The sequence below is a fragment of the Bombus huntii genome, chromosome 7 (assembly GCF_024542735.1).
Source record: "Bombus huntii isolate Logan2020A chromosome 7, iyBomHunt1.1, whole genome shotgun sequence".
Lineage (NCBI taxonomy): Eukaryota > Metazoa > Arthropoda > Insecta > Hymenoptera > Apidae > Bombus > Bombus huntii.
The window spans coordinates 13,589,136-13,611,966 of NC_066244.1; the positions used below are offsets into that span (position 1 = coordinate 13,589,136).

General features: G+C 39.4%; 1 long non-coding RNA gene across 3 annotated transcripts in view; it reads left to right on the forward strand.

The window, feature by feature from the left end:
* LOC126867376 (uncharacterized) overlaps nucleotides 1–22,831 on the forward strand; it is a 246,270-nt gene that overhangs the window by 92,095 nt on the left and 131,344 nt on the right. The window lies entirely within an intron of this gene.

Consider the following 22,831-nt stretch of genomic DNA (forward strand, 5'->3'; position numbering starts at 1 on the left):
TCGACCGATGCGAGTAGTTCGCTATGACAATTATCAGAGAAACATATTCAACACCTACTAATTTTGATATTGTTTTGTTACAATACTAACATAGTAAAAAACGTAGTGAAAGAAGTCTACTTATTATTGTTACAGTCCTCGAATTTTTATATTTCAAACAGACAAAATGAAGATATTCATACTTGGATCGCCGAGAAACCAAGTTCATCGAGTTTATTTTAAAAAATTTCTTAATTCCAGTACCAAAGCGTCTGATTAAACTCTTTTGAGAATCACGTAGTTCGATACGTGATTTAAATCTGCGGAAAGCAAACGATCGACCTTAATGACGATGATGATACAGCATAATTAACAATCCTTTCATATTCTCGTCTATAAACGAAACAAATCGTCCGAACGATAGAAAAATACCATTGATCCGCAAATGACTGGAAGTATGTAGCAAAGTTAAATGAATCGTACAATTTACTTTTACTGACTGACATTTACCAACAGAGCTGGCATTTGCAACCTGCTAATCTCAATATTACAGTAGTAAACTCATAAAAAATTGTAATTCATGCAAGAGAAGCCTACCTAAACAACGTATAAAACCTAACTGCAACCCGCTAACCTACGTAAACCGATGTAAACTTGTAAAAATAATGTAAAACACTGTGTATAACGTGAAACATCGTCGGTGTTATCAGCTCGTTCGCGCCTCGTCTTCTTCGAAATCGGCTTTGCTTCGCTCGATCCCGTGTACCAACCGGCGGTAATTAATGGATCCACGCGGCACGTTCTCCTCCACCTGCTCGGCTCGGTCGTTTAGCATAAAAGTCTTCATTTGCGGTGTCGTGATCGCGGCCGAGACAACACGACACCGAGTCCAGCCTGGCAATAAATTAACCGTGAGAGGGCCGCGGCCGATCGATGAGGACCCCCTCCCGACTCTCCTTTAACTGTACAGGCCAATTAATCGAGGTACCAAGAACCTGGGTAATAGCATATCTCTCGTTACTGTTCGTCCTCGTGCTAGTCCACCGCCAGCGGGCACCTCCCTTCCCCGCCTGGCTTTCTCGCCTCGTTCCCTCGGACAAATTCCCATCGACGCGGATCGACAGCTTCGAGGAAGTCCTTGGTCTCCGGGGGACTTCTGTCGATCGTTCTCCTGTAGCTAAGTTTCTCGTGAACGTTGGTAACTTGGTATCTACTAGCTCGGTGTCTTCGTTTCGTGTTTGAAGTATCGTGGATGCATACAAATATTTCACATTCTTTTCTTTATTTTTGCGATTTCTCCAATTCTTACGTAGATATTCACGAATTCTCTTCTCTATGATGTTTTCCAAAGTGATATTATTTTTCTTTTTTCGGTGTTTAGAATTAAATTTTTGAATTAATATATACGTATTATCCTTTTATTATTTCAAGAAATTCTTTGAGATTCCTTCGATCGAAAGAAAGGATTAATATTAAACGTGAAAAACGTCGTGAAAGATTGTAATCGTTGAAAGAACGACAAGCATATTTAGATTAGTATAGAATTGTATATTACGAGAGAATTGTATTGACAGAAAATAATGACATTTTTGTAGCAGTTATTAGTAAATATTTCTCCTTTCAATATAAGTTAAATGTTCACAATCAGCGAGAGTGTCCGAACGACGAAGAGTAACTGCCATTAAATTCGACGATTTCAGAAGGTAAGGAAGCTGAGGCAATTGCGACCGCGGAGCATTTTAAGATTCCGAGAAAGTGGCGACAGCTTGGAATCCACCTACCGGTTCCGTTGTCGCTGCTACTAGTCTGGGTTACGTAAATCCGGTTACGCGATTGGCGTTTAAATTTTTACGCTCAAATAATCCTGATATGGGAACGTTGCTATATTCGTACCTTACACGAAATATCTAGTACCAATTCTTGTGTCGTAATTTTAATTTCTACCCAGAAATTTGAACTTTTTATTGAGAAGATTAATACAAATACAAAAACGAGTGGCTGTAAAAATAGCAAATTAATTTACACGCTAACGTATGGATAAAATAACGTCATCATAAAAAAACTGTAACAGCCCCCATGAATCATTCGTGAATTATTTTTCGCGCGACTTCTAACAACTGCAACGATACACCTGAACTTCACGGCATACTTTTTCGTCCTTGTAACAAGAAATTCTTTCCCCTACCGTAAAACAGTCACTACCAACGAGTATATCTAATTCTTCCTGTTAGAGACAGCCTGTAACACGGCCCCAATTAGACTTCCATCTAATCATGTAATTACTGCATTAGAATCGAGGAAGTAACGCGCAAACGAGGAACGGATAAGTGGTTCGGCGATGATTATTAAATCGTTGAGAGCTGCTAAAAGGCGAGCACGTAGGCGCAGAAAGAACGAGCGGTCGCGCGCCACAGCGTGAAAATGATATGCGGAAGCGAGCGTGCGGACGTTCGAGGATATTGTGCAGAGAACTTTAAGGTTGCGCAGGAGGAGGACCACCACCGCCTCCGGACTCGTTTTAATGCGATGCGCTGTGTAGTCGCGGCTACATGCGAGATCCAATGCGATCTCATGTTTAACAACGCTGTATCCTCGCTCACTACGCTATGATACTGTTACGCTTACAAATTCTATGACCGAGTCGAACAACTCGCTTTTGCATTATTGTACGCAGCAAGGAGAATCTTGATGGATCGACCGCGCCCGTGAAATCCATGAAAGAACAAGTGGTTAATTTATTGAATTTAATGCCAGTTTTTGTAAAGGAGTCAATTGTACTCGAGTAATGGTACGTAACGTATCGTGAGGTCCGTGTTGTAAAAATCATACAAAATTTCTTAGTAAGTACTTAGGTAAGTGAGTACTTAGTCTTATCGAATCACACTTTTGCGAATGCACGCCAGCTATACTATAGATGTCAGTAATTGACATCAATTCTTGAAACTATCAACGATATTACACTAACATTTAGGCACCAGTTATGATACTTTAAAAGTGAAACTTAAGATCAACACGCGGAGAAAATCATAAAACACAAAATTAATTCTCTACCTCGTAATTTCCAGGTTCTCGATATCATTAATTATCTCATAATACACGAACTAATAATTGTAGGAACCATTAAGTAGTCTTCCAAATTAGATACATAGAGTATCACCCAGATTTGTCAATTATGACGTTCCAAAAGTGAATTCTAACCACTCTACATCCAATAATAAAAATGACCTTGAAACAACAAATTAATTCTCCATGTCCTTCGTATCGTTTAATTCAATCCCAAGCCCTTTAGTAAAAACAAAAAAGAAAGGAAAAGAAAAAAGAGAAAACAGAAGCTACGGAACCATATCCTTCGGTACAAAAATCGAATCACTACAAGGTTCGGTCATTCATGTTCGAATCTGGTCTTGCTGTGGCCGGGGATCGTTTAAGTGGATCGCGGCGCGTAATCCAGGAGGGTAGCTGGCCCGGAGGCGCATGTCGTATTTTCGAAACGATCTGCTCGTAGGAGCCGCTGTTCGTCCACGTTTCCGGCGCGGTTCGCCGTCGGTGATGGCTGATAAACACGGACAGGTCCCGTCGTGTACCTACGTGTCGGCTGTTCGAACGTAGTCACGCGAGGAGCTGCAAAGTTCTTCTTTATTTTTATCCCATTCTCCATTTCTTTCTTCGTTTTTCTGTTGCATCCCTCCTCTGCGGTTCGACCAGTCGGTCGGTCGTTGGTCTCTTCCGCGTGTCGATTTAGACGTCTCCGCTATTCGATTCCGATCTAAAGGAGATCCGGCGAGAGTAAGTCTCGCGATACTCTTCCACTGATAAGTTGCTTTGTGCATTAGATATGATAAACTAACTTTAATAGGTTAATCGAGCGTCTTGATAGCGGATATCCTTCTGAGATGAACTAGATTTGTTAATTTCACATTGTGTCAATATATCCAGGAGAATTCTGAGATTTGATGGAAAAAATGTAGAATAGAAGTGAGTTGTAGATGAGATTTGTCAATAAAGAAAATTTACATCAATAAGACATTTCTTTTAAACGAGGGTTATTTCTTGGACAATTTTTATAAAAGTAATATATAGAAGATAATGCATAATGTATCCTTGAAGGTAGTGAAAGAAAAAAGAAATTTGGATATAAGACGTTTAGGTCTTCTTTGCAAAATTATTATCATTTCTAGTTTAAATCTCTGCTATTAAACCTCGTAGAGTACCACAATTCCCTTTAATAGGACTTCTCTTACAGGATTCACTTGCCTGTCAAATTTCTTCAATTAAATCTCGATTCTTTTTAAGAGAAGAGAACACTTCTCCTAGAACTCTAGAAGAACCCACATTTTATACACTTTGCTTGCCAGCAAAAAGTTAATCCCCCATTATCTCCTCATAAATCCTCTTTTACTATCCTCTCCAAACATCAACGCACATTTACCCTCCAGTACTTTGCAGTACCAACTCAATTAAAAAAGCTAGAAAATTCCCTTCAGCATCAGGTCGTCGAACGAAATTCTATCGAAGGCGTACCTAAGAAAAACGTCGTAACGTTGTGTTAATTTGTCGACGAATGAACTCAGTGATCCGAGAAGTTTCTTCTAGATCTACATCCTTCGTATCAGCCTGGAGGGATCAGAACTCTGAAAAGAGGATTAGGAACGACGAGTGCCTGGCTAATAAACACGGAAATGATTCGAGCGGCTTTGGCTGGTTCCCATGAGGAACAGGGGAGAACAGTTCCGCGCAATAACCAATAATCGTCGACTGTGACCGCAGAAAATGTCCATCTTGAGATGAAAGAGAAGGAAAGGAAGTACGAAGGACCTGGAGGGCAAAATTCTCCCTTCTTCTTTCTTCTTCACTCGCCTCCCTCCTCCTCTTTTCACTGATTCTTCGATTTCCTAGGATCGATTCTCACAGCGTGAGATCTCGAGCGTCGGCGCTGTTTGTACGGCGATAATCACGAAAACGATCATGCTGCTCGATCGCACCGATTATCCCGGCTCGCCCGATCAACGCGCGAAACGCCGGTTTGATAAATCGATGGGATGATAAGTTCGATTTCCGTTTGAATTGAAACGACGTGTTTGCGTTAACTGTTCGACTGGCATAGTCAACTTCTATTATTTAAACGACGCTATTTAAAATTAGCGAATGGTCAATTATTTGAATAATTTTCACGAACTGTATACTTGTGACAAAATTCCAAAATTTATACGGATTAATTTCGATCAATGATACGGTAGAATTTTATTTATTCGTACTTGTGAGAAGACAAGTAGTATAACTAAATACAATCGATTCAAGACAAATCGATTCTTCCCATTATCCATGATTCATCGTATAAACATCTGGTAGCGTTTTACGATCATACAAATGCATTCAGTCGACAAGATTTCGTTTAATTAATCGCTAACTAAAATTTCGATTTAATAAATGAACTTCTACGATGATCGATGATCTAGTCGACGTATAAACTGCAATCAAATACGAAAGTTATAAACAACACCAATCCACCACAATTCACTGCGTATCAAGTTCATCGCTAGATTCAATAAAACATACAGGAATGCGATCGCACCCATAAAACGCACAATCGTATCATAAAACCGTAAACACCTCACAGAACCTAAAATACTCGCAGCGTTAGACCTCTAAACCGTTTAGAATTTCTCGAACTAGGAGTTTCCTTCTCCAGCAGAGCATCCGCTAGATACCCTGAAAGAATCCACTCTCCACCTGTTACGACACGGAGGATCGGCGTAAGGTCGGCAAATTGCGTATTTACTCGGCCGTATCCCCATCGAAGGGTAAACCGACGATCTAAGCCGGTCGTGCGCCTGCGTGTTCAATAAAATAACATTGATATTTCGCTACACGCTTACCGTACCTACGACGCCTCGTTAGAACGCTTGTTTATCGTCGTTATTATTACCTAGCTCACGAACTTATGCCCGCGCACGGTCTGATTATATACGTATAATGCACAGGTGGTTGCAAAATCATCGTTTTCCATTGGACGTTCCATTGGCTCGAAGAAACTAAGGCTTCCTTCGAATCAGTCAAGTCACACGGATTCCAGTTAAGCTGTTTGATTTGACTTGATTTCGAATAGATATTCAAAGAATCGCATGTATGTAAACTGTTATTATGCGAATATGCAGTAGAACTAATTTATTGGAAATTTTAATCAACGCCTGATTAATAGAATCCTTGCCGATTCAATCCAGTAATCCGAACGTGATTATTGAAAAACGTATTATGCGAACGAATAGGATACCAGGTAGTGGAGAATATTATAAACTTCTTTTATACGAACTTATATAAGCTATTTGACCACAAGTTCGGATAAACGGAATTCTATTGTAATAAAAGTATTATCTGTACGAAGGCTTATGGCTGACTATAACGAGAACGCTATAGGTAGAAATTCTAACATAAATTTAAATAATCGAGAAGCAAACCGTAATGAAGAACGCAGAGAAACGCAACAGTGAGGAATAGTTATCAAAAAATAAGATCTGTCCATCGACGCATCGTTAAGTAAATTCGTTGTCACAAAAATCGTTCGATCGAGGGATCCGAATCGATCGAATCGAGCCACCGTTCATTTGCCAACGGGTGTCGACGTTTCACTTCATTGACCAGAGAATCGTCGATCTGATGGAAGAAAACGGCGATTCCCGGCACGTCGCACATCATCCTTGCCTGCTATCATCACCGGCTGCTTCTCGCGACAGCGAAGATCGTAGGAGCGTGCGAGTGCTAGATCGTGGGCGGATAAAGGCTTCGCTCGACAAGCTTGGATTTAACCGTAGATCCGGTCGATGCCGCTGATCTACGGGACGTCGATGCTTCTTAGGCTACCACTACGGCTTCCTACTATCCCATAGAAAAGAAGAAAACATAGAGGACAAGGTACGAAGATAAGGGAAGAGAAGGTAGATAACTCCTAAACGTCGGTTACGATCGATCGTTCGATCTATGGTTGTATCGTGAAATTCATACGCGTTGAAAATCGTGCTAGCACGTATCATCCACGAGCTCGTCTTCTTTCAGCCTCGTTCAGATTAATTCAAATAACTCGACACTCTGTTAGTTGCTTCGCTATTATTTGCTCGGCTTGAAACGTTCCTTCTAATTTCTACTTTCGTCCATACGAAATGGTCAATTTGAGATAAAAGTATCTTGGAATTTCCATATCCATATGCCAGAGGAGTACAAACTAATAATTGACTAAACTAGACGATAGCCTCCGGTTCTCTTTTTCCTTCGATCTTTTTCAAAGATCAGACAATTCTATTGTAAATTGTTCACAGACCACGGAGAAGTATTAAGCACCACTTTCCCACTGCGAAAAAGAAAGTTCTACGGAGCTTAGCGGTACTCGACCGTAATCTTTGATCGATTCCATCGGTGAGCGGAACCTGCATAGTAAATTACACGAAAATAGCGCGTAATAAAAGGAATCGATCGCTACGCGATCGCCTTATTTTCGAACGCTGTGTGGAACTTTCATGGTTAACCTGTGCACGAAGTCAATAATAAAGAGCGCAATAAAACGAGCGAATTGCCGGTTAAACATTCGCCGAATCGTAGCCTGCCTTGACAAAAGGTTCCTCTCGCGTAACTCCATTAATTTCAGCCCTGAATCCACGATCTTCGCATGATCTCGTTTCTCAAGGGTACGCGGTGCCTCGTAAATCATCGTCCCAGCGATTTTCACAATATTGTTCGAATTTTTATTAGTCGAGTGTACGTGTTACGTCGTAACGCCGAGCAGAGAGCATTTTGCGAAGCGATTCCTCTTGGAATTACGGAGATAGCGATGGCAAACGCCATCCTTTGGCTACGTCGCCCTCTTTCTCGCAGTTATTGTCGCAGCCGCGGCTCGTAAACATAATTACGAGCCGGTTTTTATTTGCACCGCTTCTTTTTTCTTTATGTCCGCCCCGTTCCCGCTGCCTTTTACGATCCTGGCCTTTTCTCTCTGTCAAGGTGTGTGACGTTATTAGGCCGGCTTCTCTTCTTCGTTTCTCCTCCCTTCCTTTCGTATACTTTCTACCAGAGATGCGACATTTACGACGACGATGACGCAACACGGCGACTTGGTGGACGAACAGGAAACGAGGGATGCTCGGGGAGAAGAGATTAACGTATAGGTATTTAATTTTGCGTTATCTTTTAGAAATTCTTTCCATTTTATGCGAAATTTTATTCGGTCCGGCTGTTAAAGATGTCCAACTTTCGATTTCATATAAAATTATATCCGAAGAAAGAAATTCCAGGCTATTATCGCTTCTTATTTCTTACTTTCTCAACGACGAACGAATAAAATGAGAATTAAAATAAGCTTCAGATCGCGTGTCGTTATAAAGAGCGAAGGCATTAAATTCTTAAGTTAATTCACTTATTTCAATCGCGCAAGCGGAGAAGTTCGATTTTTCGCTTGTTAAGGATCTTTCGATGCGATCATGGACTGTATCGTGATTTACGAGGCTGCCCACAGATCTAGCCTTAAGGTTCTCGTAACTCTTCCGAAGCACGTCATGACGCGGTTTCGATAACGTTCTACCGTTTGCGTGTCGTAAATTCGACAACTTGTATCATAACTGACGTCTTCATTAAATGTTCTACGTTCTCCTGCTTAGCTATTAACCAACACACGTGCTATCGCGTGATAACTTCGAGTTTTCAAAGTAAAAACCGTGAGCTATAAACATTTTTTAATTTTCATTGTATAATAATTAATAGAACGCTTTGTAATATATCTGAATTATTAGATATTTAAATATAATGGAAGAAAAATTGATAAGGTAGGAAGCTTAGCCGTGTATACCACTATTTAAATCCTAGTTCTCGATTTCGTGCGAACGTTCAACGCTCATTCAACCGGCAGGCATGAAGTTGTTATCGTATTATAGGCAAAGTATATTCCTTGTGAAATATAGTTTACGCTGATCGGCTGGTTAGGTCCACCAAGAGGCGCATACCACGTAATGAGCTATAAAACCTACGTGGCCGCTGTTTTACGCTACGCGTTCGACAACCACGATTTTTCCCTTGTGCAAGAGCTTAATGAATGCTTTTTAATCTACGACCGATGCTACGACAGGATATTACAGTTTAGTGATATCCCAGTCGCTATGATTGTAACTTTGTACATTTTATTGGAAAGAAATAGAAGCCAGGGCAACGTATGGATTCGATTGAGAATATTCGTAGAAATTAATTATAATTTAATACGCGCGATTTTGTATGTCTATCGAAAGTTGAAATTTCCCAGTTATAATTTTCAGATTTTGTAGCGAAGAAATATGAACGTAGATAGTTAGAAATATCTGTGGAAATAGAGCTTTCGATTTCTAGCATTTAATAGGAGATTGTAACATTCAATTCAACAGTGAAACAATTCTACATAGAAATTATATTTCCATTTGATTTTGGAATTAAACGTAAAACATTTCAGATATATTAATAATATTCACGAAGTTGAAACTAACACGACATTTAAATTAATATCATTCGCATTATTAAAAACTTTGTAGGTTTGTCATCTGTTTTATATTCGGAAGTCTTATACAATAGCGTACATGGCGGCAAATTTTCTATAGATATTTGACTTCGTTTACGAGTTATAGCGAGTTGCGTATTGGAATAATTCAATAAATAAATCGTCATAAATGAATAAATTTGGATAATATATATCGGAATAAATAAGCAGTTGAATTAATTTCACCTGCCTATTTCGAAAGAGAATTTAATATTTAACGAGCAATACCTTGAGAAGTGGAGAGAGTAAGATTTCAAGTTCAGCTGCAAGTTCATTTTGAACATCATTTGTGGAAGTATTCAGACACAGTTTGTTTAAAAATAAAGTCGCTATAACTCGAAAATAAGGCTACATAGCAAGCATATAACTTGTTTTTTATCTTTTTCGAAACTACGTTCCTCGATCCTACGGAACACCCTGTATATATCCCACATCTTATCCTCGAATTTCTTAGGTTATTCTCTTTTCCAATCGTGTCATATTCAAAACATTTATTTGTTAAAGACATTCTAGCCACCAAGTATCTTTATAGTTTTCGTTCGTCTTTGCATTTCGTTTTTCCTTATGATTCCATCTTCAAGAATTTCTTAAGAATGCCGTGTCAGCACAGAGTATCTTACCCTCGTTACTCGACTCCAAACTACCACCCACGAGCGCAGGTGTCACTTGGCGCGCCATAAAGCGGCAGATAATAACGCGCGGCATAATGACGATCGGTGGACCATTGTTGGCGGCTGTTAAGGAGCCGTGAATGCGCTGTGTTCGCGTGGACTCAACGAGCCATGGCGAGAAGCGCATGCTCCGCGCTTCTGGCCAACCTTAACAATCGGGATTGTTAGTAGTGGCATCCTCGAAACGCCAACCATTCGTCTACTGCTGCTGGCGCGCGCCCTAACGAACCGCTAAATTCATTACATGCTCGATATTTTTTAGCCAAATGAAATCGGGCAATTTCAATTGCAGCATTGAAAAAAGTTTCACATTGTAGATTTAAATTGCGAGACTGAGAGAGGTTCGTCATTTTGGATAAAAACAGAAGCGTTAACAACAGCTCGTGATATCATTATTTCGAGCAGAATAATAATGGGATGATTGTCTGGAAACACGTGTCCAACGCAAACGTAACGAGCCATATGATGATTGTCCATTCACAATGCGTTTTTTGTCTGTGATATTGGAGTTATATCGTTAAAGAGACGTAGCCATTTACGGTAGAACTACCGAGTTGTAATACATGTATTCCAATAAACACATATATAATTATAATTAAAGTAATCTGATAAATGCATAATGGTGGGTAAATATTGCCGGACAGATGGATTATTCATTTCGTATTTCAAGAGACGTTCTAAATTTCAACTAATATTATATGACTACATAACAGTTTTTGTCCGTTCTACCGATTTCTAATTTTAATTGCCGCAAATTAAAAAAGAAGGAGACCTCGATATATTTCCGTCCAAATCGTCGTCACGACCGCATCGAGTCGTTCCACAAAGAATCAACTCCGTTTTCGACGAGAAACGAACCAGAGCGCGTCGAGATTGTCGCAAATTGTTCGAAAACGCGGTATCCGTAAAGTAGAAAGCATGGCGATAGTCGAGCATCCGATACTCCACTGTATTTCCTCTTTAACGAACGTATCGCCGACTCATCGATTTATTGTTAGCTCGTGTCCAATCAAACACAGTTTGAAGGTCGATGCTGTCGAAGAAAAAAAAAAAATTCATCGTAGAACGCGAATTGTTATTTGTCCGCGTTTCCCGCTAAGCAAACAAACTCGAGACCGCAACGAGCAGAAGAAATATCCCGTGAAAGTTTCATACACGCCCGGTGAGCACCACCTCGAGCGGCATACATTGTTCTTTCCTCCTTGTTTCGTGGACAGATTGTGCAAAAGAATCGCTCATTAGTATATCTTGCTTAGAAACGAATTTTTATATAATGGATGTAACGAAACATATAGAATATTATCTAACAAGTTAGAACTTTTAGGCTGCTATATTAGATGTAGGTTCGAGATTGTATTGCGAAATCTTTACTAACATTAAACATTGGAAGCATTTAGCAACTTTTCGTGGAAAAGAATTCTTATACCATGGGAGACCATTTATTAGTTTAGAAAGTTTCATTTCGGGAAGTATCTAACTCTTAACTCTTCTTGCAATATTTTTTAAGAAAATGTAATTTTTTCGTTGTTTGGCGAACATCGAAATTGAGTGTATTCGTTGAGATTCGTATCATCGTTCGCTAATTTAAAATATTGTGCATCTTTTTAAACGGTTATATGAAACAATATATTGGATAGGCAACTAAGTCAATAACCTAATGACAAAATCCGCAATCACTTAGTTGCCAACCCAATAGATAACGCCACTCAATATTCCCTTCGAAGAAATTCCCAATTTTAATACGATAAATAACAAATTACCGAAATTTAAGATTACCACATCGATCTATCAACATAAAAAGGGTTCATTTCTAGAAACATAGTTTATTCTTAAATTTTACGCTCGACACATTAAGAGTTCAGATATTATTTATCAAAAAACGAATTGTACATTAAATATGGAATTTTTGCTGCGATCTAACGTGGTAAGGAAATCAACAGAAATGCGAACGCGAGATTTTCGACTAGTTTCCCTTCGAATTCGGAGGACGGGGAAACGGTACAGCTTCCACCGAAAATCATTTGCAACGCGGCGTGACAGCCTATCATCCTGAAACCGCAATCCCGGTTATTGTACACCCGCGTACCAGTACGGATGGGTTCGGTGGACTCGGCTCTGTGGCCACGCCAGCCATTATCCACGTCCGGTCAAGTGTTTCTAAACTACGATCACCAACCCCGTGTCCAATTGGCGCGGAACACCGTGAACATTTAAATTCGACGCCTTCGTAATTGCTTCTGGATCGCCCTCGAAGATTGAACATGCCGCGGCTATTCTTCCCTATCGTATAAATCAATTCTACACATATAGATGAAAGATTTTACATCTTTTGTTTTATTCATATACCATACAAAAAAAAAAAAAAAACAAAAATCTCACTAGTAATTTTCCAAAATCGATGCAAAATTTCTAATGGAATTGAAAGCTCAGGTGATTAAAGTTTCGTTTAACAGTTAGTCTTTATCAGATGTACGATTTACATATAAGAATATAAATTTTCATTATTAATTTTACATTTCTTAAAATATATTTTCAAAATTAGTCTCGGATTTCTGGCAGAAATCTCGAGAAACTGCCTCGGAAGATTCACTTCGAAATTAATCCGTTCGATCCTCACAAGATCGACATTTGTCCTACGCAACATAAAGTTGAAAAAGGATGGAACGACAAATCTTAACGTTTATATTTGCATAATGCTAACAAGATCTCGGATCGCGAAAGAAAGAACCAGTTAAAGAAGCGATGTCGATGGTACAGTATTTCCATAATGTCGATGCATGATCTATTACGCTTCATTAATCGTTGCGTAATATCGCGGGTATATGATTGAGGCACGAAGCACCTTCCAGCTGTTCGTTACACTTTACACACGGCTAATTGCGTGAATTATTTAACGTCGTCGAAACGAACGCACAATCACAGCTGCGCCGAAGGAGAGAAAAATCGGCGGCGATGGACGACGATCGATTTCCGGCATGCAGCGCGGCCGACCATAATCGTCTAATTATTAATCCCCTTGCGGAGACGCGATGGAATTTATAGCGATAATTAATGCCAGTCGAGCTTTTATGATAAGCAGCACATGCTGGCCCAGAGGGGATTCTCGCGAAATTGCATCGTGACAATCTTTTCGTCGTCGTGAAATGAGAAGAACAAAGGAGGCAGAAGAACAAAGTAGAGGCGAATTTGAGAAGAACGTGGAGGCTAAATGACAGTCGAATATTTGGACAGATTTGAAATGGCAAACAAATGCGAAACGTTTGGCTAATACGAGTACAAAATATCTAATGGCGGCAAACTAACGGAACAATTGTCGAACAACGATTGTTGGAAAGTGGACAAATGGAAAATTTAAAGGATGATAGAGAGACTAGAAAATAAAAGTAGAAACTGAAATTTATACATTTTTACTTGAGAGTCCTTGTTTCTATTTAATATTCAATTTTACAAAATATTTCAAAATAAATATTTGTTATCGTGGGTGAACGAAGTTATTCGATTATTCGCACAGAGTACGTCACGATTAGTTTGAACAATCAAGTTTCTACTGTGATACATTTTGCATTTTCACTAGTCAAAATGTAATTTGGCTGTGTTTTGTATTTTGCCCGTAACGTATTAAAAAATGTGTATCTCTGGCTAAAAGAATTCTTTGGCGTTTAAAGTCGATTGCTCAGTGATCCATGATCATTGGTGTGTGGCAAGTACGTCAGTTTGTTCTTCGAACCTTCTTTCATTAGCTCCCTCGTGAGTATTGGAAGCGACAAGAACTTGTTTTCGCGTACTCTGTATCTGAAAACAGTAAGGGTACTCTTTTTACTCGGTTTGTGTATCTTGGAACAGTAAGATGGTTTTCTCCTGTCCCATTTGTGTCTTTCAGTATCTGTTTATGACGTTCTTTATCTCCATTCATATCTAACAGACAAATAGAAGAATTTTACGTTACATAATTTGTGTCTAACAGGATCGTTTCTTTCTACTTCTGCAACAAAATAGTAGAATGATATTCTATCGTTCGATGTATACTTTTTACCATTGTAAGACTGCTTTACCGTTTTTTTCACAAGAATTCAGTGTTAACTGAAATTTACATATATTTTTATCATTAGACATTTTCATCGTGTCAAAATACAAAACACCGGACAAAATAAAATACTGCGAAAATAAGTGCGTTGCATTTTCTAATGCAACAATACCAGATGAGGGTTAAGAATATCGAAGAAGAAATTAGCTGAGAGAGATATCAAAGCTAACCGTATCGATGTCGAATTCTATGGTCACATAAGAAGCACAAGTGCTGAAATACCCGTTAGGAGAGGTTTCTCCGACGAAAGAAGCATCGTCGACTGCACAAGCAGCGGCGGTCCGTAATTACACGCTGTTTACATCGTCAGCAATTGCAATTTATTCGCGCGGCCATTAACACCAATCTATATGGAAATTCATGTGAATGGAGCACGCGGTGAAAAGTCCACTTGTTCCACGTTAATCAGCTAACTTCGACACTTACATAAAAGAGCACGGTCATGAAACCAAGTCATCGAGCGTCTAATGAAAACATTCGAAACACCTTAACTCGAATAAAGAAGACATTAGAGTTAAGACATTAAGAAGAAAAAGGTAAAACGAGGCAAACGCGAAGAGAAACAATTTGTCGTGCAACGTGAGCTCCAATTGAAATTTCAAATAAGAATATTAATAACGTTTAAGTTTAAAGAATATTACTAACTCGTTTATTGGTCAATAAAACGGCGGATGATTTGTTAGATTTACAATCCAGTTTGCTATTCGTCAGCAAATTGACTAGAAATCGATGTCAACGAACGAGAAGCAAAAGATCTGTTATTTGCACATCCTTCGTACAGTTCGGTCATCTTGTTTGTGGTCTTTAAATGCTTAGCCGATCTCGGTCGAGTTGAGACAAATGGCATTTTCCGGGATGTCGTGCGTTATTCGTTACAATCGATTCGAATCTGCTTCACGTTCCAGCGCCAGCAGTTCATTAATAAATTTGCGATCGTTCGGGTACTGTTGTCAACTGGAAATAACGGTAGTTACCGAGCGGATCGCTGATAAAAAATCTGATAAGATATTCGCCTCGTTGTTAAAGACGGCGTTATTAATCGAGTGTAGCCACTGTATTCTATCGTATATCGCGACGTTTCTGTTTCTTATTGTTTTCTATAATAATTAATCGCGATGACTGGAATATTAGATACTAGAATTTATAAATTAAAATTCAAAAAGAAGAAAAATATAAGAACTAACGTTACTTGCGCAAATCATCAAAGTACACTGTACTAGTAAATCAACTAAAAGTAAGTCGACTTTGATAATCCACGAAAAATATCTCTCTCGCGCGTATATTTAATAAATAGAGTGCGAACATATTTATGCAAAATTCATATTTTTATGAATACACCTTAAAAAACAAAATCCGGGCGAAAACTTACCTACCAATCGCCACAACAAATACTTCGCTTTGGATATTTCGTATACTTCTGCATATTATACGCATTCTGTTGATTTTTCCATTTAAAAATTCCTTACATGTACATAAAGATCCGTAGCCTATTGATAATCAACCCTTGCACGAGGATTCAGCATCCCTCAACAGAAATTCTCTACAATTTTGCAACATTTTACCTTTTGAGCCAGCTTTTTCCCCGATAGGAAAGATGATAAATCGTAAAATGGAAGTAGCCAGTATGGGAAAGATGGCGAACACCCGGGCTGTTTCTGCGAATTCCGTTCGTCTACCCAGTCAAAGGATGAACCGACTCTCCAGGAGCTTCTTCTTCAGCGGAATAGAAGAGATCAGGTTATCGGGAACGAGGAAAAGGGAAAAGGGAAGGGTTAAGAGGCTCGAATGGTATTCCGGATCAATTAACCGAACGGCGCCGAGGTTAACGCGGATATGAAAAGGGACGACGGCGTTAGCCAAACCAGCTAAACCAAGCCTTTGGTATGCGTGCTCGCGGATGCTTGGTTAGATCGTAGCCAGCTCGTATGGATCGCTCGTGATAGCGTGTGAACGTGCAGTGGAGCCCGATAGGCAAAACCCAGAGTTTGACTGGTTGTATCTATGTCTTGAGAAATTAATCGTGATTCGACAGTCTGTTGTATTTTGATATTTTCATTTCGTGATTTTTCTTGCAATATTTTAGAATATTATTCGTTCGTGTGATCAGAATCGTCGAAGAATTAAAATCGAAGGTCTGTATCATCGTGATTAACTGAAAATGACGGAAATGTTCATTGTTGTATTCATTTCTCGCAATCTTTTCTTCTGTAAATATTTTTATCTCTGTAAAGAGTTTTCTTTGTCAGAAGAGAAATATTTATCGACGTTTGACTTTAGGTCCGGTAATAAAAATATCCATACTGGAATCCTGGTTCAGCACCTTGGTCGGTCGTTACTTTCCTCCTGACATCATTCGTCAATAGATCGTGTTTATCAGATTATCAGATCACAACTTGATCCATTGTTTTTCAATACCAATAAATATTTCAATAATCCGCATAAAATTCAATGAAATCTTTTTGTCGTTCTGAAGCATCGGAAAAAAAGCGAAATTACTTTCTGTGAATAGCATATTATACAAGAAAACATGGTGGATAATATAAATTCTTGTAGGAGACTTGTATTGCACGCGAAGAAAAGGCGCGAAATCTCAGTCTTGCAAGTAGCAATCTCTGGTGAACGGTCATAAGATACGTACGTCAGAGGTCCGTGGCACAGGCGAAGCGGCGTTTATCATGTGAACACAAACAAGATTGTCACCTGCACAAGCGTGAGCACGCGCCTTCGTACTCGCCACGTTTCGTTCTTACATCAGGTGTCGACCTTCGCAGGATCTTACCTCGATTCTTATCTGTTGACCTGTCGAAAGTGCAGTTTGCGATTTCACGATCGAGATATACCACGATGCAATGCGATTCACTTCCTGTGAATTTTTTCTGTCATATAGAAGAACAGATGCAGTTCGTACCACTGCAAATACAATTTTCACTTACACGTATAAATATATAATATACTCGAAGTCAAGTAATTTGATTTATACGAACGCAAACTCAAAGTCAGACGACTTTGTTCGCTGTTATATGATTTAACATACAGAACACAAATTTGTCCTGTATGAACAAACATTCGAATTCTAATTACGCGACTTAAATAAACATGAACCCGAAGTCAAACTAAAGTTAGTCAAACTGAATACGCTTGAATAAAAGCGACGCTACATCTTCCTTTCCGAACTTTCCTCCATTCAATTCCATTCAATTTTCTCGTTCAACATCTGCGAATCCGACACTATGATAAACCCAAAGATCAGACAGACTGCATCGCCTTCCCACAGCGAATTATTCCGATTCTCATGGATACACGATCGAACCGTGCACACAATTCCGTCACCCGGTACATATGTAACAGGCTGGCTCGCGGATGCATTTGCTAAGCGGATGCATTCTCGCTTGGTGCGTTCTCCATATACGCGGTCGGTTGCCACTTGCCGCCTAGTCCACCTATCACTTACCAGGCGAAACACAGTGGTCATTGTTTACGAGATTGTTTGTTAATACGACACAACAGAGCCGACGTTGGCGACTTAAAACCCACGTTAACACCATCGCGGTTTGCATCAAAGGGAAATCGTAAACCAACGATGCTAAAAGTTTCCCATTTCGACGAAACTGTAACTCGATGATCCTCCCATCGATTCCTCTCCCCATTTGGAACCAGTTTCACAGCGTACACTTCTCGCATCGTACGTTTATGTACAGTGAAATTACGTCGGTATAATCCGCGAATTATCAAAGTGGACTAATAAGCTTGGCTTGGCTTAGCTGTTTGCCCTAATTATGAATGAGTTTAATTATCTAGCAGGGCAATTGCTTGTCTATAATTTGTTATCTACCGCGTGTGATTTGAGTTCTGCGCGGTGAGATAGCGAGAATACATAGCGCAGTTAATGGAATTTTGCTTCGAAATTGTTGAAATAGTATAAAAGTAAGATTTGAAGGTTTAGTGGAATTAAGTGGATATTAAAGGTCGCAGGAAAGGGATATTTGTGAATTATGAATGGTCGCGATATTTCTGTTATTTTATGAAACATATGTAGGATACACATAACTCTGATAAGCTGTAATAAGTTGTAATTCGCGTCCTTGATCTTTAGATTTGTGTGATCTCAGCATTCTCGATGCACAATAAATTTTTATTTATCTGTATTCTGTTTATTCGAACGAAATTGCGATTAGTGTACGATTAATCGAGCTGCTAGCGAATGAATTGACTTATTCGATATCGAACTTGTATCACTTGATTGACGAACCAGTGAACTTTTATTCTATGAATACCATTTTTTTCCCTTTTATCGAACCTTTCAAATCTCGAGGAAGATTCATTTGTTGTGCCTAAACTATATTTCCTATCGAGTTCAGATAAAAGTAATTTTAACGTAGATGGAATTTCGTAAATGATTCAAGTCGACGGCCTAAAAATCACCGATCTGTTCGAAACATCGTAATAAAAATTCATATAAATCTTTCACAAGATGAACATATCGATCGATCTTACGATATCACAGTCACTAATTTCTAATTTCTTTCACAAAGTATACATATTGAAATCTGTAACAAAAGGTGAATTCAAACGGCTGAACAGAATCGTTACCTCTAATTCGACTTCGCGAGGCACGAGCACCACGGCCATATGTTTAAAGCGGGACTGGTTGGCAGAGGCGTTCGCCAGAAGGGTCTTACGGTAAGGCCCAGCCACGCCATGAATGTTTTCTCTATAAAAAGAATACAGGTGGAAGATGGAGAAAGAGAATGAACCCGGTCAGCGATCGAAGAGGGCAGAAGAGTAACAGAGTAAGATAGAGAAAGAGGGAGAGAGAGGCCTATTTGCATAACCGCCCCGACTCACAAAAGTCTATGATAAGTTGGCCCGATAAAGACGACCACTTGTAATCCTTGGCTTCCGCGCTCGCGGGACCGTGTACGTGGAATATATCACAATCCTACGAGCTCGTGGCCGTTCCTAGCTTTATTTCGATTAAGCATTCGACATCAGTAAGTTTTGTCCATTCTTGGATCGAACCTTTTTGGATAACGTGGCAAATCATCGTGCGTCTAAGAGCTTTCATCTCGAAAATACGATTCGAGAGTTTGCTACTTTATTTTTCTTTCATTACGACGAATGCTAGAAGATGCAGCGATTTGCAAAAATATTGCAATAATATTATAGTTACAGACAAATTTTATGTATTACTATGTTACGTGAGATATTTCAAAATTTCATTAACACCATAACGAAACATGACTGTCACGATCATAGTGGTCAAGTTTAAGACAAATCTAAGAAAACAGGCATAGAAGCTATGTAAGATATGTGACGAATGTATCACGTAGAGATCATAACAGTTTCCTATGTGTGTTCTATGAGTATTCAAAGAGAATTCAAATGAGTGAGCCATTATATCTAGTGTTAAAGTTTCTAATATTCACGTGCCTACAGAAATATCAATATTCGCTCTACTCTGTCTATCGCTCTAAGATCAATTCAAAAATGTCTGGTCGAAGGCGACTTTCGTTTGTCATGGTATTATTGTTACTTGCCATTGACGCTTCCATAGAAAGTTGCTAACGGATCGATCGGATTTTTCCAAGGCACACTGATGCACGCCTACAGAGTACATACACCGGAGCACGGGATCGCTCGATTGCTCCCGGCTTCTAGGGAAATCAGCCGCATTATCCGCGAGCACGACGAGATTATGATAATTCCCGGTGGCCGTGCGCAGGGTGGACGAACGATTTTTTCTCCAATCGCCTCGAACCGATATATCAACGCGGCGAACCAAAGCCTAGCTCGATGGACGGCATCGATAAGAGGATCGACGGAAATCTGCGACGATCTCGAGCGAAAATCTCGCGTACCAGTTTCTTAATAGACGTCATCCCACTCGTTCCCTGTGGCGAAATTTTCTAGTCTCTTCTAATCTTCCATACGTTTGAAAAAAAAAATGTATTGGAATTATTTACACGCGAGACGCTCCTAAATTTTGAAATATACGAACGAATGCAGCCGACGCGGAACGATAAGAAATAAAACGTTTCGTTAATTGCCCCTCGCCAAGACCAGAAAATAAATTCACGTTAAAGTATAGTCGATTACTGCGAAATTCCACGAAACGGACAGACTTGATACTACTTGGTATCCTGCTCGAATTTTATATTCAGATTATGGTCTCGACGTGTTTTCCTTTGGTCGGTTACGACTGTCGCCTTCGTCCTGTTTTATCGTTTTATCGATTCCAGGGGAAAATATTCACGTGATAAAATATATCGAGTCGTGACGAAAAACGTCCAAGGATATGTGAAATGTTGTTAGTCTTTTGATCGATTTTGATAGGAACTTACGAATACTTGACGAGACTTTTACGATGTGATCACGCGTTGACTATATCAAGATTATATTAAGACAGATTTATGACGAAATGGCTGTCTGAGTTGTCAAGCTTGTCGATGACATTTATATATGCGTTGCATCCGCGATTGTAGTTATTTGCTTACTGGATTTACTTAATGTACTATAAAATCTTCATGGGATTGCGTCAGTCACACTGTGGCTTGATTTAGATATATTTACATATAATTTAGATATACTCGGTTCCGTTAGTAAGTCGAAGAAATCGATTGGGTTGCCTTTTCGTGTTTTAGATTCATTCGTTGAGAATTTTCATTATGTTTCCTGACTTATGTTTTTACGTTATTTAATATCACAACATTACCGCAGTAAAACTATTGGGCAACATCAACGATATTATGTGTACTCGGTAGAAAAGTTAGCAAAACGTGAAGGAAATCGACACGAATTGTGTATAAATCTTATTATCGCTCTAAATAAGCCCAATAAAAGCTTAAGTTTTTTTCTTCCCACTAAGCACCATCCACGTAACAATCACGTGCTATCTATTATCCCAAACGATTGAACCCTCGCTGCACAATTTTTTTCACAAATTAAAAGATTCTCATAATATCAATTACCTTTTATTTATATGTAAGAAAAGAAATAAATCCGAACCTACAAGAATTAATTGAAAATTAAATCTAAATTCTTGCTCAACTACTATTTGCTTACTTACTTACTATTTTCCATATTTAGATCGCAAGCTAAGGAAACAAACAGCAAATAAAAAATTATAATTCAAAATATCGACGATCGTACATTATCCAACATCAGGTTACTTAAATCCTAAGCAAACGAACGAAACACACCAGTATGGTGCTCGAACCAGCCGGAGGAAACGAAACAAGTATACCAAAGCAGAAGAAAGAAATAGCGATACGATCTTTAATTGTTCGCGCTGGTTGTGCAAAAATCGTGAACTAAATCAGGGAGACCCACACGGTGGGTCCGGACACGCTTTTACCAGTCGACAGCCGGCCCATGGCGCTCACCATGGAGAAAGGTCACCATAGAAGCTAAGGAGCTACCACCGTGCTCCACGACTGCCGGACCGAGTTTCATTTCGCAATAATCGGCTACGATTACGACGCTCGACGGCTCCGTATGCAAAAGTTAGTAGGTACGTGCACGTTGGTAAGAGTGTAAGAACGTGTGTCGGTTGGTCGATCGTGTGACGGCGCACGGCGAATTGCGGGCACGCACGGTCTGTCGAGCGCCACGATCGATCGATCGATCGCTTTGTCGATCGCTGGACTTCGATTGAAACGTTCTTTCTTGACGCTGGTAAAAGTGGCGCGGCCTGGTAACGCCTGTCCAGTTGATTCGACCACACTTCTTGGCTGGTTAGAGCCATTACCTTTGAGAAAAGATATCTCTGATACTTTTTTCGGTTAATTTAAGATTCTTTCGTGTTTTTGCTGGAATTGTCGAGTGTGGCAATTTTTTCATCCGTTTGAAATGTGGGTTTTGTAAGATGGCTAGAGCTATTACCTTTGGAAAAGATATTCGTGGTACTTTTTTTTTTTAATAATTTAAGAATCTTCGATGTTTTGTTAAATTTGTGCTGATTTTTTAATTTATTCGAAATGTGGCTTTCGCAGCATGACTAGTGTCATTGGCTTTAGGATAGGACTTCTGTTGCGGGTTTTTACTATAATTTTCGATCCTTTGATGCGCGTTAGAACTAGAAAGGAAAGAGATTTGTTCTTCAACCTATGAACTAGAATGAAACAGTAAACTTTATCAGAACCAGGCTTGTCAGTTCCATGGTTTCCAAGTCATCGATCGATCGCAGGTAGAACAAGGAAACGAAAATTTGCATTGTCCCGCGGACATAAAATCTGGCTAAAAGCGTAACGGAGTTACCGATTGCGATTAAATTCTATTTATAGGCGGAACGTTAAAGCTCATCCACCAAAAAATCTGGCTATCGAGGCATCTTTTTAACCATTAGGTCCATTAGAGCGACCGATAAAACGCGTAAGACCCCGAGATAACTATGTATACAGTTAGTCGCTCGATGGAACGTGTATAAAGCACGGATCACACGCCCAATGAGGATTTCCATTCCGAGTCTTGTCACAGATTGACGCTATTATAATCGTATCATCGCTTTAGAATCAGCCTCGAATAAATAAATCCAAATAAATCCTCCCCCATTAT